The sequence below is a fragment of the Canis lupus genome, chromosome 24 (assembly GCF_048164855.1).
Source record: "Canis lupus baileyi chromosome 24, mCanLup2.hap1, whole genome shotgun sequence".
NCBI lineage: Eukaryota > Metazoa > Chordata > Mammalia > Carnivora > Canidae > Canis > Canis lupus.
In genome coordinates this window covers 47,325,198-47,342,604 of record NC_132861.1, presented here as the reverse complement: position 1 = coordinate 47,342,604, position 17,407 = coordinate 47,325,198, and the positions used below count along the sequence as shown (strand labels likewise).

The window sequence follows — 17,407 nt, the reverse complement described above, 5'->3', positions numbered from 1 at the left end:
AACATTTTGTATGTCTTGAACTAGCACCCTTCTTAGAGTTTGAGCTCCTATAAAGTCTTCAATGTGTTATGAAACAGCCCATTTTACCCTACTTAAAACCAGTCTAAAAGATTTCCATTAAAGATGCATCACTAGAGAAAAAATGAAGAAGAAATAGAAGATATTTTAAAGAAAAAGATATATTTTTTTCTACTGATCTACTTCATGGTAGAAAATCTGGAAAATGCAGGAAAATATAAAAAAGATAAAAAGCAAGCATACACACACCAAACGTGCACATACACATCAACCAATACAAGTGGAATTTCGTATTGTCCAGTCTTTTCCAATGAATTTAATGTAGTTATTATCATATAAAAACTATAGTTTATATCCGGCATATTTGGCTTAATATTGTAATACATGCATTTTTGTTACTATTAAGAATCTTTTTTTAAATTTAATTTAATTTAATTTATTTCTTTTAGAAAAACACAATTCTTTTTTTAATAATAAATTTATTTTTCATTGGTGTTCAATTTGCCAACATACAGAATAACACCCAGTGCTCATCCTGTCAAGTGCCCCCCTCAGTCCCCGCCACCCAGTCACCCCCACCCCCCTCCCTCCTCCCCTTCCACCACCCCTAGTTCGTTTCCCAGAGTTAGGAGTCTTTATGTTCTGTCTCCCTTTCTGATATTTCCCACACATTTCTTCTCCCTTCCCTTATATTCCCTTTCACTATTATTTATATTCCCCAAATGAATGAGACCATATAATGTTTGTCCTTCTCCGATTGACTTACTTCACTCAGCATAATACCCTCCAGTTCCATCCACATCGAAGCCAATGGTGGGTATTTGTCATTTCTAATGGCTGAGTAATATTCCATTGTATACATAAACCACATCTTCTTCATCCATTCATCTTTCGATGGACACCAAGGCTCCTTCCACAGTTTGGCTATTGTGGACATTGCTGCTAGAAACATTGGGGTGCAGGTGTCCCGGCGTTTCATTGCATATGCATCTTTGAGGTAAATCCCCAGCAGTGCAATTGCTGGGTCGTAGGGCAGGTCTATTTTTAACTCTGAGGGACCTCCACACAGTTTTCCAGAGTGGCTGCACCAGATCACATTCCCACCAACAGTGTAAGAGGGTTCCCTTTTCTCCGCATCCTCTCCAACATTTGTGATTTCCTGCCTTGTTAATTTTCCCCATTCTCACTGGTGTGAGGTGATATCTCATTGTGGTTTTGATTTGTATTTCCCTGATGGCAAGTGATGCGGAGCATTTTCTCATGTGCATGTTGGCCATGTCTATGTCTTCCTCTGTGATATTTCTGTTCATGTCTTTTGCCCATTTCATGATTGGATTGTTTGTTTCTTTGCAATTGAGTTTAATAAGTTCTTTATAGATATTGGAAACTAGCCCTGTATCTGATAACGTCATTTGCAAATATCTTCTCCCATTCTGCAGGTTGTCTTTTAGTTTTGTTGACTGTATCCTTTGCTGTGCAAAAGCTTCTAATCTTGATGAAGTCCCAATAGTTCATTTTTGCTTTTGTTTCTTTTGCCTTCGTGGATGTATCTTGCAAGAAGTTTCCGTTGCCGAGTTCAAAAAGGGTGTTGCCTGTGTTCTCCTCTAGGATTTTGATGGAATCTTGTCTCACTTTTAGATCTTGCATCCATTTTGAGTTTATCTTTGTGTATGGTGCAAGAGAGTGGTCTAGTTTCATTCTTCTGCATGTGGATGTCCAATAGACAATACCAGTCTACTGAGACATCAAATTGTCTTATCTTTACACATTCTTGAACATTTAAGATCTGTCCAATAATTTAGTAACTGAAACAGTTTTGTAGGAAACATATTTGTAGATAAGCTTTAAGTAAGATTAGGATTATTTCCTCAGAAAAAGTCTTAGGAAGAGTCATAAACTCTGAAGTATTTTGGGATTATTCATTAATACTATCATGGAAATGCTATTTCCTTCCCATCATAACTTTCCACGATAAATAATATACAAATTGACTATAGATAACAATTTTTAAAACAGTTTAGGAAATGTCTATCATAGGTAGGCTTTTTATATCCATTAGAAATTCTGTTCAGGTACAATAAAGGAGATCTGTTTAATAGTGGTTTAGGAGAGTTTTTGTTTCAGGCAATGAGAGCATGGAGGGTAGGACATCCAAGGGTGTTGTGGTAGCTCTACAGACATTAAGGAAGCCAGGCTACTTCTAGTTTTCTGCTTTGTCATTGTTGGCTTATACCTTTCAGTCTCTTGATTGCAAGATGACTGTGCCTCACCCATCAACGTACATTTCCAGGCATGTTGAGAGCAAAGGGACTCACCTTGAAAACTCTGCTCCTTAAACAAGCTCTTCCCAGGGACTTTTGCTTATATTGCATGACCAGAACAGTGCCACATGAACATCTTCAGCAACAAAGAAAGCTGAGATGATACACGAGCACGTTGCCATTCTGAATAGAATCTGTTGAAATGTCTACATTAGGTGGACACCAGTAGTACCTGACACATGTATAATTATGTTGTGTTAAAAACTCTAACATATTTTTCCCCAAAGCCAGTTAAATAGAAAGAAATGTAAATTTTTTATAGATGTTTTGAAAAATTGTTCTAAGAATATGGGCAGTCACTGGTACGAAGGATCCAGCTTTGACTAAGTCAAATACAGGTATCCCCACTTTTTGAAAGTTCATGTTATACCACTTCATTTTTACAAAAGACCTAGCACTAGTACGTGTTTTCATTAACTGAAGGAAATCCAAAGAGGATTTCTGCTCTTATGAAAAAGGTGAAAATTGGCAATAACGGAGCATTCAACATTGGCTCATAGCGAGCAGTTAGATGGGTAGTATATACCCCTAGCAGTGAAAAGGGCCCCATCCAGCTCCTTCCTCTGGAGCCACACTTAGCAGCCAGAACCTTGAGCTGTGTCTGGGCATCTGTGCTTTATCTTGATTTATTTTATGTATCCGTTAGCAAGATATGCCCTAAGGTATCAGAAAAGCTTAAGAGAGGTCATTTTGGGGGTCTTAGAATGCTCAAAACTTTCTCCATATAAATTGATGTGAATTGCTTCTTTGCTGTATGCTATTTCAGCTTATAAAAGTTTTCATAGGAACACTTTACTCTCGGATACTGGGGGAAACCTGTATCAAGAATTTGGGGAGGTAGGAGGTGACTTGCAAGAAAAGTAGAAGACAGGAAGTATTGTGGTAGCACATAGAGAGGCTAACTCCCAGCTGGAAAGGACCACACATCTCCAAAGGTCCTTGCAGGGTTCCCCCACAACCCTGCCCTCTCTGTCTCTTGCTTTCTCTGTCCTCTGGATGAAGGACACTTTCAGTGCAGTGTTGTCTTAGTGAAGGGAAACATACCTGTTCTGTAATGCTTACACAAAACTGGACTAAAATTTATTTTTGAAAAATCTCCCTCTGTTTCTTAATTTTTCCTCATGTTTTCCAGATCAAAGTGTCTCTAAAAATTCTAAAATATATTGTATCACCGTATCTAGGCATCTAAAACCACCTGTTTGCAAAAGCACCATGTATCTTATCCTTAAATATATAACCTCATGGAGGTTTTTTTTTACTGTGTTCTCATAGAAATTGAAGAAGGGTGCATTGTAGACATCATTGAACATTAAGAGGGACCTTATTGTCAAAAGATTTGGATTTTGCATGTTTAAATGTCTGCAAAATGTGTATCAACACCTGCCAATAAGGGTTGAGGTCCTACCCATCTTGCTCTGCCATCTGAAAGTCAACTTTGTAAAGTTACTCCTTTTTCTTCCCTTTTTCCTTCTTCTCCTCCCTCTCCCTCTTTCTCTTTCTTACTAGCAAAATAGCTTCAACCTCCATGTGACCTAGTTAACAACTAGTTGGGTAACTTTAAATAAGTACCTTTCAAAGTCTGGATTTTGATTAAAAAAAAAATTAAAGTTTAGGGCCAATCTTTAGTGTACCTTACATTGCAACAATAAATGTGTTTTTATCACAAAAATCTTGCAATTTCAGGGCCAGGAGAAGTCCTTGAGAGAATCTCTTCATATGTGAGCAAGCCAGGGTCCAGGGAGTGGGAGTGACTTTCCAGAGTCGAGTGGAAATCCTGTGGCAGAGCTGAGATCAGAACGTGGGTTTCCATCAGCCAACATGGATTTGATTTTCCAGTGCTATGTCTTGGACTTGATTTTAACAATAACGGAATTCAGATTGTCATTAAATTTCTCATCTCTACTGTGTTCATTATTCAAATAGAAAAATAAAATCATCCTTTTTCTCAGGCCGCTCAGCCCAAACAGAAATTATATCTCTTGTTGTACTGTTAGATCTAACGTGATTGGATTTAAATATTCATTGCACATCACATTGTCTCCTGGATTGAAATGATTTCTAACAAATTTTTGAGATCTCCTTGAGTGATTAGATAACATTAGGTCTAACAGCTTTTTTTTTTTTTAAATCAACACTTGAAACTTTTGAGGCTTTCCACTGGATATTGGTTTCTTTCAGTAGAATTGCTGGAAAAAGAGTGGTTTATGAGTCATGCCATTAATAGGCCATCATACCTAAAGAATGTTCCTGTGTGTTGTTTCATCATACATGTGGCGAGAGGGAGGGAGAGAAAGAGGAAGAGGGAGGAGGAGAGGAAGGAAGGGAGGAGGAGGAGAGGGAAGGAGAGAAGAAAGGAGAGAGAAGGACAGAAGGAGGAAGGGAGAGTACTACTTTCAAGTTGAAAGAGAAGAAAATGGAATCACCAACAACAAATCAACTTATTCAAACAGAAGGAAAACCAAATAAACAATTAGCAGGGCAAATAGAAAGCACAAAGTAAGGTGAAGATGAAAAAGAAGTCTTCATATATAGTAATTATGGTAGATTAAAATGAACTAAGCTTTCCACTGAAAATAGAGTTCATTTCTAGTAAGAAGAAAACCTATGACGCCCTATTTAAATGTGACACTCTGGAAACATTTGCATCCTGCGAGCTCAAAGATGTAAGGGCTACAGGGCAAATACTAAAGACATCTGAAGCAATTATAGCAATAGCTGACAAAATAAATTATAACAATGGATAATAATGACCACTCTAGATTGCGTGACAATGCCGAGTTTGTATGATTCCTGACTAGCTACACAAAATACATAAAGCAAAAATTGAGAGACTACAGGGAGACCCTGAGATATTCTTGAGGAGGTCGCGACCCACCCTTCTCAGTAACTGATGTGTCAAACAGACACACACATTAGTATAGAGATAGGGCATTAGCCCAACACTAATTCACAAACCGGGTTCAATAGGCGTTCAAATATCTTGGCTTTCAGCGATGGGGAAACACACATTCTTCTCACGTGCGGATGGAATATCTACAGAAATGGAACCATAAAGAAAATCTCAACATTTAAAACACACACACACACACACACACACACACACTTCTTACAGATTATGTTCTTTGACAACAATGCAAACTAGTTAGAAATTAACTAAATACATTTCTTTTCTCAAGTGTAAAGTTCCATGTGTTCCATAGACAAAGATGCCTGGGAAGCACTGGGTGAAATCCAGATTAATAATAATAAGGAGAAGGAAGAGGAGAAGAAGAAGAATTTTTTGGCTGCAGGAGTTTTCAAATGCCTTCCTAAACTAATGTCTATTGTGTGTTTCCAGGTGACAGTGTTTATTTAATGCAATGTCTCACATGTTCCCTTTGCCATACGATTTTTTACTCATGGAGTAATTCGTGGGACCAGTGTTCTGCAGAACACGCTTTGGGAAACAGTGTCGTGTTTTTGTGTAGTATGTTTGTTAATGCTATTTCACTTCCTCTGCAGGCACATGGCTGGATGTGACATCTAACACCGGAATATATACAGCCTGATAAAACCACGCACCGATGCTCCTGAGGAGGAGCATCACCAGACCTTCTACAGAGCATTGCAAGGAACAGGATAGAATCACTTCTGCAGGAGGAAGCCATGTGCAGAGAGGAATATTCGTGTTTTATTTTTTTTTAATTTATTTTTTATTGGTGTTCAATTTACTAACATACAGAATAACCCCCAGTGCCCGTCACCCATTCACTCCCACCCCCCGCCCTCCTCCCCTTCTACCACCCCTAGTTCGTTTCCCAGAGTTAGCAGTCTTCACGTTCTGTCTCCCTTTCGTGTTTTAAAGTTGTTCTCATCTTTCAAGATACTTGAGCTACTCAAATCGGTGTCAAAGCCCTGAGACCCGCTATACGATTCCTTAAACTTCTTCTCAAACTTGTCAGGACAGCCATGACTCTCTTGGGTTTGACTCTCATCCAAAAGCCCCACTTCCCAGACAGTTAAGAGACCTGACTTTCTTTCCAGCTCAGTGAGTCTGTGACAGGACGATGAATCACTCTTCGGATGAAGAGTTAATCTATTATGTTGCCTACAGCAATAAAGCCACTTCTGCCCCTTTCTGGGGCTTTCTCACATACTCTCCCTCTTGCATTGAGATAATTCATTAGTTCTGCTTTGTCAGGGGCCCACCTGTACCATGTTAATGAGCAACCAGATGGATCAGAGGGACAGAAAAGCAGAGAATCCCCTTCCCCTCTAGGGCTGGGGCAGTTCTGAGCCTTGGGTTATTTTCTTCAGGAATCTGAACATTCTAGGATAAGAAATAAGCTCACACATTATGAGTTCATGTAACTGTATTTTCATACATCTGAGAAGATACCTATGTTAACTCAGGGTGGTGATTTTTAAATGTGTCCAAAAATTCTTGATATTCCTTCTTCCAAGAGATGGAGCTAAATTCTCTTTCCTGTGAGTGTGGGCTGGACTTAATGACTCATGAGTGAATAGACCATGGCAGGAGTCAAGGGATATCATTTCTGAGATTAAGTTACTAATGAAGCTGCGGTCCCCTATCGGGTGTGGGCTCTTTCTCTCTCCTGTGTCTCTTGCTCTGGGCACTCCGTGGAGAGGTCCATATGGCAAGAGATGGAATCTTCCTGTGACAGCCACATGAGTGAGCTTGAAGGTGAGACCTCCAGTCCTGGTCAATCTTTAGAGCCTGCAGTCTGTGTCAACAGCATTACTGAAATCTCATGAAATCTCATACTTAAACATTAAGAAACTAAATGAAAGGAGCTTTCTCTTTCTTTCTTTCTTTCTTTCTTTCTTTCTTTCTTTCTTTCTTTCTTTCTTTCTTTCTTTCTTCTTCAGAACCAGAACCACCCAGCTAAACTGCTCCTGGATATCTGACCCTCAGAAACTGTGTGAGTTCTTAAGTACCTGTTGTTTTAACACGCTAAATTTGGGGTAATTTGTTATGCAAATAGATAACTAATATATCCAGTGATTGGAGCTGTTGAGGGTGTAGGGAAGCCGTCTTAGGTCACGTGTATCTACTCCATGTGCCTGGGGCCATATTGGTCTGGTGGGGAAAGGATTTCCTATCATTGGAAGGCTCACTTATTGGAGAGGACGTGAGGATAGAAAGAAGCTCACAAGATACAGGAAGGGTCCTGCAGCTCAGCTCTCTACCAAAAGCAGACAGAGGGGCAGGATCCTGACCACACAGATAGCTGTAGGGTCAGCAAAATGTCAGACATGGAGGTGGTGACAAAGGTGTCAATGAGGATTGTCTTATCTGTGACAGACCCTGGTGTGACGAGGGTGTGGAGAAGCCAAAGTGCTAGGTTTGGTTGGCTGGTTACTGTGGCCATGATGGTCACGGGGAAAATGGACCAACTCCAGTGGGCTCCACCAAAGTCTCACTTGAGCTGCTGACAACAGTGGTGCAAAGAATTTTGCAGAACACGAAAAGGAGTTGGCTCATCAATGCCTAGGGCTTGAAGCCTGATGGATTAAACTCTGATGTGAGCAATCTTGATTTCTTCTGCCTACAGAGGATGAATAGTTCTCATTTAGGCATCTGGTTTGGAATATTGAAGTTAAAACCTGAGATGTACCTATCCTTTTAAGGTTGAGATTTACTTAAACATTAAGAAACTAGATGAAAGGAACTTTTTCTTTCTTTCTTTCTTTCAGATTCTATTTTTAAGTAATCTCTACACCCAATGTGAGATTCGAACTCCCAACCCTGAGATCAAGAGTCACATGCTCCACCGACTGAGCCAGCCAGGCAGAAAGGGGCCTTTTTTTTAAAATCATCTCTCCAATAACTTATTTTGAGATGTCATGAAAGAAAAAGAAAACAAGTCAGAAAATGTCTTGAAAATCTTTTTTTTTATGTCTTGAAAATCTTAAAGAATAAAATTTTAATAACCACTGCCACCAGGCATACCCCTCCCTCCAAATTCCTATTTCATGAAAACTAATTCCAATGTAGTCTTGTTATAATGTCTGTCTGAATAAAAATTCAACATGGAATCAGTTTTCCACTCCTGATGGGTTCTTTGTTCAAGCGCTGTCAAGGTGACGTTGTAATGATATTTTTTCTGGGGAGAGGAATTGATTCATTGTTTTAAAATCTGTTCCAAGAATAGATTTTCACTAATAATTGAGTTTCATTAACAACAAAAAACGCAGAGATGCTACACTACAGTGTCAGAGTAGATGATAGAAATAAAGGAGCAAATTTATCTGTTTCTTCGACAGGTGCTCGCTGGACGTCCGCCATGCATCAGCCAGGGTATGAAAGCCCTAGAAGGTGAGTAGTGAATAGCTTGAAATGGAATAGTTGTCAGGAGGAAGGCCAGTCCAGCCATGATGAAGATGTTCCTGCTGCTGCTGTTGCTTCTGCTGGAAGCTAATATTTATTCAGTACTTTATGTCCAGAGCTGGGCTAAGTATTGTACAATCGTCAGCTCACAAAATTGTGACAATTAATACTATGAAGTGGTTACAGCTCCCATCCTCATCTTGCAGATTAGAAAAACAGGCACATTAAATTAAATTAATTTGCCTGACATCCTACGTATAGGCTGGAGCCCATACTGACAAACAAGATCTGATTCCAAAGGCTGGGTTTTTCGTTTCCGCGTCAGCAGGAGAGATGGCAAGGGAGCTGTGTGCACTGAGAGAGTAGTGTTAGACGCTAGATAAATTTCAGAATTAAAAGCTGTACATGGAAGCCATAAACAGAAGAAGCGCTCTCTGTGATGGGGAGGAGGAGCTGAGAAGTTCTCTTAGAATGCAGACGAGAAGGACAAAAAAGTGGAACACTGGAGAATGTGAAAAATTTCAGGTAATTGGAATTTCTGAGGAAGAGATAAGAAGCCATGGAAAAGAAGGAATAGCATGTGCTAGAATACGAATTTCCTGATTTAAGGAAAACTCCATTCTGCACCTTGAAAAGATTTATCAAGTACAGGCTAAAATTGCCAAAAATAGGAGCAATAAATATATTCTGTGTATTTTTATCATAAGTGAAAAACGAGAACACCCACAGATCGTGTTTGGTTCTAGAAGTTTCGACACACAAATAGAATAGAAAAAAATTCCCAAGCCCTTAATCGTTCTTACTCCCGGAGGCAACCACCATTCCGGTTTCTCTTACCGTATAGATTAGTGTTGCCTGTATTTGAACTTCATATAAATGCAACTGTACGGTGTGGAACTGTCTGGCTTCTTTTGCCCTCCGTATGTCTTCACAATCCATCAGTGGTTTATTTCTTTCTATTGCTGAGACATACTCCATTGTATGAATAAACAACAATCTGTTTGTCATTTCTCTTGCTAATGAACGTTTGGATTGCTTCCAGTTTGGGGCTATAATAAATAAAGTTGCTATGAATGCTCTCGTATGAGGCTTCTTGTAGACATATGTTCTCACTTCTCTTGGGTAAACACCTAGGAGGGGATTCGCTGAGACAGGGTGAACTTGTGTTCAGCTTTACAGGAAACCACCCAGAGCCCTACAAAGTGGTTGTATTGCTTATTCTCTCACCAGCGATGTGTCAGAGTTCTAGTTGCTCCACATCCCGGCCAATTTCTGATGCTCTTGGTATTATTTATTTTAATTTGGGTCTGAAGTGATATCTTGTTGTGGTTTTGATTTTCACTTTCCAGAAGACCAGTGACACTGAGCATCTTTTTCCTGTGCTAATTGGCCATTGTCTTCCTTGGTGAAGTGTCTGTTCAAATCAATGGCCCATTTTTAACAATAATGGCCCCTCAGGTGGGCAGGTGAGAAGTTAGGAAGACCTCAACTGAGGTTGTCATAATGGTGATAACAGAGTGGAGTGACAGTGAGGGAGGGCCAAGTGTAGGCTGACCATCAGGTGTCTGCTGTGGTGGGTAATGGCAGCAATGGTGAGTTCATTCAGACATGGGGAGCTGTGGTCCTAAGCATTTCCACTCCTAACACGCCTCAGCAGAAATCTTGGAGGAAGATTTCTTTACACCTGGTCTTCACCCAACACCCATTCCCAGCCTTGACTGTCTACATCACTTCTACACCTGGTACCCTCTTGGGAACACACCCAGAACTAAAATAACTGTATTAAATTAGAAGCTTAGAAGTGCATCAATTACATCCCCGTTAATCTGAAGTAATCTACGTCTCATTGGGTCAGGAGCTTCTAGAAGGTCTCCATGGGAGAGTTTTTTAAAGTGTTAAGTTTTCAAAGTCAACAAAAGCTACCCTTTTGACCAAAAAATGAGGTTTTGTGTAATTTTTGTGCCCCCTGATGCCCAGGTTTAATTTAATTTGGTTTGGATTTCTGTAAGAAATATATGTCATCAATCTCCAATAATCCTGTTCCTAGAACACAGTTTACTTGGGATTATCGAAGTCAGGACTCTTATATACTCTAAATAAATTGAGTGGCTTTTTCTTGGAGTCATTTGTCATATACATATAATGATATTTTCACCTACTTTTTATGGAGACCAACCTTCGGATAGAGTAAATCCACTTTTCTGTTATCCAGAACTCTTGCATCATGTAAGTATTTATGCTTCATTTGGAATAAGCTTAGTCATAAGATGCTGCACTTCATGAAGCCATGATGAAAACCTCTTTTTAAAAGCCTTTTCTGAGTCATTTCCAGAAAAATCCTGATGCTTTTGTTGGCTTCCACTTCCCATTATTCCCCTTCACTTGAGCATGTGTTTGAACACATGACTCATTATAAATGCTTTTAGGTGGAAGTTCCCAAAGCAGGAAGTATGAAATGAGCTCAGTCAGCTTTATTATATATAAGTTTAATTTTACTTAGCCATTAATGTGCAAATCATGGTATTAGTTGTCTAGTAATCACATTGGTTCAATCCAAGAACTATGTTTGCACAAAATGAAACAAATACAAAGTGCATTTTCGATGGTGTGAAAGCCAGCAGCCTAACGTCACCTAGATTGTAGCATATACACCATGGACCCATGGGTTGTGATGTTGGTGTGCTGTTGATTTCTGATATATCTTGCTTCATTTTGCCCTGAGAAGTATGGAGAGACATGCAATGTTAAACTGTAATAAAATACTGTATTATAGCAGTTGATTGAAAAAAACCCAACAGCATGAGATGTTGATAGTAGAGACAAGAAACCAACTCTAACTATGAAGGGAATTCTAAGAAGCAGATAATGTTGAGTGGGAGTAGATTCAGTAGTCATAGAAATAATATCCAAACAATTTTCTTGGTTGAAGATAGATACAAGCCTACATGTCAAAGGGTCTACCAACACCAAGAAAAATGAGTAGAAAGAGACCCATAGATCATGATGATGTATTTCAAGGGTAAAGGGACTTTATTCCTAGACCTAAGGAAAGCGTTTTAAAGGTGAACGTGCAGTCAGATTGGCTTCAAACTTATCTTTTGCAGGACAAAAAGCGAAAAATCAACATATCAATATCTCTACAATTCTGAGGGAAAATTATTGTAACCCAGTTCTTTAAGTTATCAAGCTATTGTTTATGTGTGAGAGCAACATACAGATTCTCAGGTATAGAGGAATCTAGAAAGTATACCCTTTTAGTTGCCTACTGTTGTCATAACAAACCACCACGAACTTAGTGGCTTAAACAATGCAGATTTATTCTCTTAAAATTCTAGTGGTGAGAGGTCCAAAAATCAAAGTCTGCATTCCTTCTGGAGGTTCTAGGGGAGATACCTCTTCTCTGCCTTTTTCAGCCCCTAGAACTCATCCACATTCCTGGTCTTGTGGCTCCTTCTTCTGTCTTTAAATCTAGCACAGTTGCAACTCTTTGACCATTCACCCATCCTACCAGCTCCCTCTGATGCTTCTCTCTTCCATTTAAAAGGATGCTTATGATTACACTGAGCCCAACCGGATGACCCATCATTTCCCACCTCAAGATCCTTAATCTAATAATATCGACGAAGCCCCTTTGTCAGGGCAGTTAATAGTTTCACAGGTCCTGAGAATTAGGACATGAACGTCTTTTGTGGGTGGGGAGCATTATTCTCACTACAGCATATACCAAACAAGGCTCTTCTTGAAAAAAGGTAAAGATCATATAAATGTAAAATTCAGTTGTAAGAAAACATGAGAATAGAAAAAAATTGAAAATAGAAAAGTAATGATTGGGACATACCCTAATAATCTCTAAAGTTGTAGAGCAACCGTACAATTGGCACCAGGACAGATTGGAAGTCCACTAATAGGTCCAAACATCCATATGAATTTAAAACAATGAGAAAATGAGAAAAAAAATCCAAGTGAGGTTATTAGGAAAACTAACAAATCATTTGAGGGGGGATAAAAGGTTAAAACCTGAAGTCACATCATATGCCCGCAGACAGTAAAGATATAAATATGCATATTTTTAAAAATGAAACCATGAAACTATTGGGAGACAATTTTATTAATTTATTTTAAACGATTTTATTCTTAAATAATCTCTATACTCAATGTGGGTCTCATACTCAAACCTGGAGAACAAGAGTCACACACTTCACAGACTAAGCCAACCAGACGCCCCTCCTGGGAGAAAATTTTAGTGAATGCTTCTGTAATTTTAAAATGAACATGAATTTCTGACTGTAACTGCCAAGCCAGAAACCCTTAAAGGAAAATAATGGGTGTATATGAAAATGTAAATAGCTAAGTAATAATAAAAATGATTTCTACGTGACCAAATAGTTGAAAGACCTATGATAAATTATTTATAACAAAATTGACAGAAGTTAATATCCTTCTTATAGAAAAAACTCTTACAAATCAATAATTAAGAGACAAAAGAAAAGTGGGCAAAGGTTGCAAATTGAATTTTACAAGAAAAGGAATTGAACAGAATGAGAAAACATGAAAAGAGCTTTACCTGTCACAGTAACCAATGATTTTTTTTTCCTAGAAAGAAGCAAATAGGAGCAATCAGGGTGCTGAAGTCCTGATTATGCAGAGATGCTAATCACAAATCATGCAAACTTCAATCATCATGTTCCATCTGCCCTCTAAAAGGAGGAACTAGTAAAGATTTTCCTACCTGATGATTCCAATTATTTTTTTAAGCTAGTATTCTGTCTTTGTGTGAGTGGTTTTCATTGGTTCTAACTTTCTGCAAACTAAGAACATTTAATAGAACTTCAAATGTGTATATTCTTTGTAGCAGCAAGTATAATTCTTCACCAGGTGGCGGGAATAATGCCTTGGCCAGCAGCGGGGCAGGGGTTATGCAGCTCCCATGGGCTCCTCTCTTAGTGACGGGTGGGGAGATACTTTATTTTCACTCAGTATCATCCTTCTCTCCCTCCCTTCCACTCCCTTCCTTTCCTCTCCTTCTTATGTGCTGACCCAGCAGATCCCTTTAAGTCCTACTCAACTATTGTGAATTCAGGGGTGGGGAGGGTAGTCACGGCCCTGTGAGAACAGCCTGAGTGTGGGCAGGCATAATGCATCCATTACACCTATGGCCCAGGTTGGGGCTGGCGGAGCCTGACACACCTGAGACCTTCCACGAATTCATGGAGAGTCTCCTCTCCTGTTAGGTCTCCAAACACAGCAAAGTCCCCGCCTTTTTTTTTTTTTTTTTTTTCTCAGAGTTTGAAAGATTTATGGCAGGTGAGTTTCACTCTCTTCTCTGTTTCTCAGGAATATTTGGGAAGTTTCTCTCCTTGGCCATTCAGTGGGGAACAAAGAGGGGGGTATGGTTACCTTAGCTAAACTTGAAATTCAAAACAAAACTCTAAGTCATCATAGCATTTGACATCCTAACAGCCTGTGTGTGTGTGTGTGTGTGTGTGTGTGTGTGTGTTACCTCTATAATTAGATGTTTACACCTTTGAGGATACAGGTCTGTTGCTTCCCTGGGGAAATAGAGTCTGGCGTCTTAAAAACGGAATTAGCTGTTGCTTAGCCAGCACGCATCAATAACAAGAAATACATTTAAAATAAGTTAATCCCTTATATAATTAGAATATTAATGCTGACTCTGGGGCGTGTGCCTTCACTTATGCACACATATACTTTCTCCTTCAAAAATCAGAGTTTTGGGGGATCCCTGGGTGCCTCGGTGGGTTAGCACCTGCCTTCGGCCCAGGGTGTGATCCTGGAGACCCGGGATCGAGTCCCGCATCGAGCTCCCTGCGTGGAGCCTGCTTCTCCCTCTGCCTGTGTCTCTGCCTCCCTCTCTCTCTGTGTGTCTCTCATGAATGAATGAATGAATGAATAAATGAATAAATAAATAAATAAATAAAAATAATCTTTTAAAAAAATCAGACATTTTTTATTAACAACACGTTAACTTCAAATGGGCAAGACAGATCCCTATCTCCAGATTCAGAGCTTAAAACATCAGGAGACTCTAATCCATCATCTTCTATGGCCCAATCTCGTCCTCACGCCAGTCCCCACCACTGGCGGGACCGACGGGCAGGTGTAAATTCCAGGATGGATGCAGGAAAGGCATAAATGTGAATTAATTTTATTCCTCCTAACAAAGCCGAGTAAGAGTAGCAGAGATTCAAGAATTGACTTCCACATGGTACAGGTTCCTGTCCCTCTTAGGCTCTCAGGTGGCTAACCTGAAGGGGCATCTGTGTAGAGAGGCGACGGGCTGATGGCCTCATCCTAGACTGTCCCTGCTGTCAGCCTGGGCTCCACCTGTGTCCTCTGGCTCGCAAATTCCGTGTCTTCGCTGTTCCGGAGAATCCAGCTCCCTCTATAAAGTGGAAACTGATACCGTGAGATGTACTCGTGATTACATTCAAATACATCAAGAGCCATTCATTTCTGAGCCTCACAAGGCAGCGGGAAAGCCGAAGGGTATTTTCACATAACTACTCGCCAAAATAGAAAGACCTCACTAATGTTGCACACTTGTCTGTAATTGCGCTAGCCCTGCATTCTCATTAGAATAAAATCATCCTGTTTTTCATCTGGATGAGCTGCCGTTTCTGTTTTTCCATTGTGAAGGGTGGGGAAGACTTGATTGCTTGCGTCAATGTAAGATGTGCAATTTTTCCAAAAAGGCTACTTACGCAGATGCATTTTCAATCAGGGCTCCAGAGCCCAGAACACAATTTTGATTAATAGTCCATTGAGGGTTTCAACATATGGTTCAGTGTTTAAAGGATTTGAGATAAATCTACCAAAGGGGATGCAACCCCGGTTATGAATTTAACAGTATCTGGCTTTCTGGTGGAACCGTAGCCAGTTGAATATACAGACACGGGATGTGTCCTTGGTCACATAGGCCGTAAGCGCCTCGCAGGCAGGAACCTGGTGTTATCCGGAGGGGCATCTCTAGCATGTAGCCTAGCACCCAGGACACAGTGGGGACAATATGCATTCCATGAAGTGTTTTTCAACCTAATGAGATATGTGAGCAGAAACTGTGAGCAGAAAACCCACAATTTTTTTTAAAGATTTTATTTATTTTTTCATGAGAGACACAGAGAGATACAGAGACACGGGCAGAGGGAGAAGCAGGCTCCCTGCGGGGAGCCCAATGCAGGACTCGATCCCAGGATCCTCGGGGTCACGCCTTGAGCCAAAGGCAGATGCTCAACCACTGAGCCACCTGGGAGTCCCAGAAAATCAACAATTTTTGACAGATTCTCTGCAGACCATGTTTCTGCTGTTGCTCCCATCACTGCATAAACTAGCTAAGCTCTTCACTGGGCGTGTTTAGTCAGCAAGCATGCGCCGGGCACTCGCCTCCTACTAGACTCTGACCCTGGATGTGGCAAACAGCCTGTCATCAGAATCCATTTCCTCTTTTTCTCTGAGTCACTTCCCTGTCTCCCTCACAGTGACTGAGGCCTGTGGCTGGTTCTAGCCATTGGGAAATGAAGAAAAGGGTCTCTCTTCAGGCCTATCCTATGAGTCCCCCAGTTCCCACCTCCATGCTCTTCCTCCTTCAAATTGGCTGCATCAGGAACACCATGGTGGCCATGGAAGCCGTGTGCTGACGATGGGAGAGACCTTGAAAGAACCCACCACCTGAACACCTGCCCGTGACTGTTAGGTGAACAGAGAAAGAGCTTCTATTGTGCGGAGCCCAATCCCAACCTGAACACGTGATTTAAGGTGAGAGGAGATGTGGCCCTGCCCTGTACCGGGGCATCTAACCCCAGCGTAGACTTCAAAGGGCAGATCACCATGTGGCCCTTTATGCCTCCACAGGAGAGCTGCAAACAGAGAGGGTCCCACCTGGATGCCCGCTCCAAGATCAGCAGGCCTTTCCAAAGCCTTCAAGAGAAGGCCCTGGTTGGACATCAGTGGTCAGAGACTCTCTGCCCTCAGGGATGAACCCAGTGCTACAACCGGGGCTGATGACTCTGACCACTCACGTCTCACCAAAGTGGATCATCAAGTGCTTGCCAAGGGGACGCTCACCAACGGAGCACTTCTGACGGAGGCCCACCTCCCAGCACGAGGCATTCTGTTTGCTAGCAGGCAAACTTGTTTCTAGTATATTCATTTGAAGGGCCTTGGTATCCTCCACTTTTAAACTACTTGTAGGGACACCTGGGTGGCTCAGTGGTTGAGCATCTGCCTTTGGCTCAGGTCATGATCCTGGAGTTCCGGGATCGAGTCCCACATCGGGCTCCCTGCAGGGAGCCTGCTTCTCCCTCTGCCTGTGTCTCTGCCTCTCTCTGTGTCTCTCATGAATAAATATTTAAAATCTTAAAAAAATAAACGATGTGTACATGTATGTCTCATTTAGTCCTCTGAACGATCTCGCTGACCAGTGAGGCACGTTGGCTCAAGGTCATGCAGCCAGTGGACATGTTGGAACTCAGATGTTCTGACACCCGAATCGTTCAGTGTCCTCGCCACCAGGTCAAGCTCCGGTTTGTGTCAGGGCTGGGGACACACTGTCCTCCCCAGCCCCTACTATGTCTTAACATCCCCTGTGAACTCACGAGCTTGCAACAGATTTAAGCTCGGCCATGGAGCCGGGACCACGGATGCTCAGCCCCACCCCAACCACTGCCCCACCCTGGAGGCAGCATTATGGCTCTGCAGAGCTTCCAGAAAATGTCACGGG

General features: G+C 41.0%; 2 long non-coding RNA genes and 1 other non-coding gene across 3 annotated transcripts; 2 read left to right on the top strand and 1 right to left on the bottom strand.

Annotated features, from left to right (window-relative positions):
* Nucleotides 1–6,884: 6,884 nt before the first annotated feature.
* On the top strand, nt 6,885–13,429 carry LOC140616232 (uncharacterized). The gene is made up of 3 exons (XR_012016773.1): nt 6,885–7,023; nt 8,607–8,658; nt 13,268–13,429. It is a non-coding gene; the product is annotated as an uncharacterized lncRNA (long non-coding RNA).
* On the bottom strand, nt 13,273–13,406 carry LOC140616689 (U8 small nucleolar RNA). Its single transcript, XR_012017089.1, has one exon. It is a non-coding gene; the product is annotated as a U8 small nucleolar RNA (small nucleolar RNA).
* Nucleotides 13,430–15,972: 2,543 nt separating the features above from the next.
* Nucleotides 15,973–17,056, top strand: LOC140616526 (uncharacterized). Its single transcript, XR_012016989.1, has 2 exons — nt 15,973–16,443; nt 16,540–17,056. It is a non-coding gene; the product is annotated as an uncharacterized lncRNA (long non-coding RNA).
* The last annotated feature ends 351 nt before the right edge of the window (nt 17,057–17,407 follow it).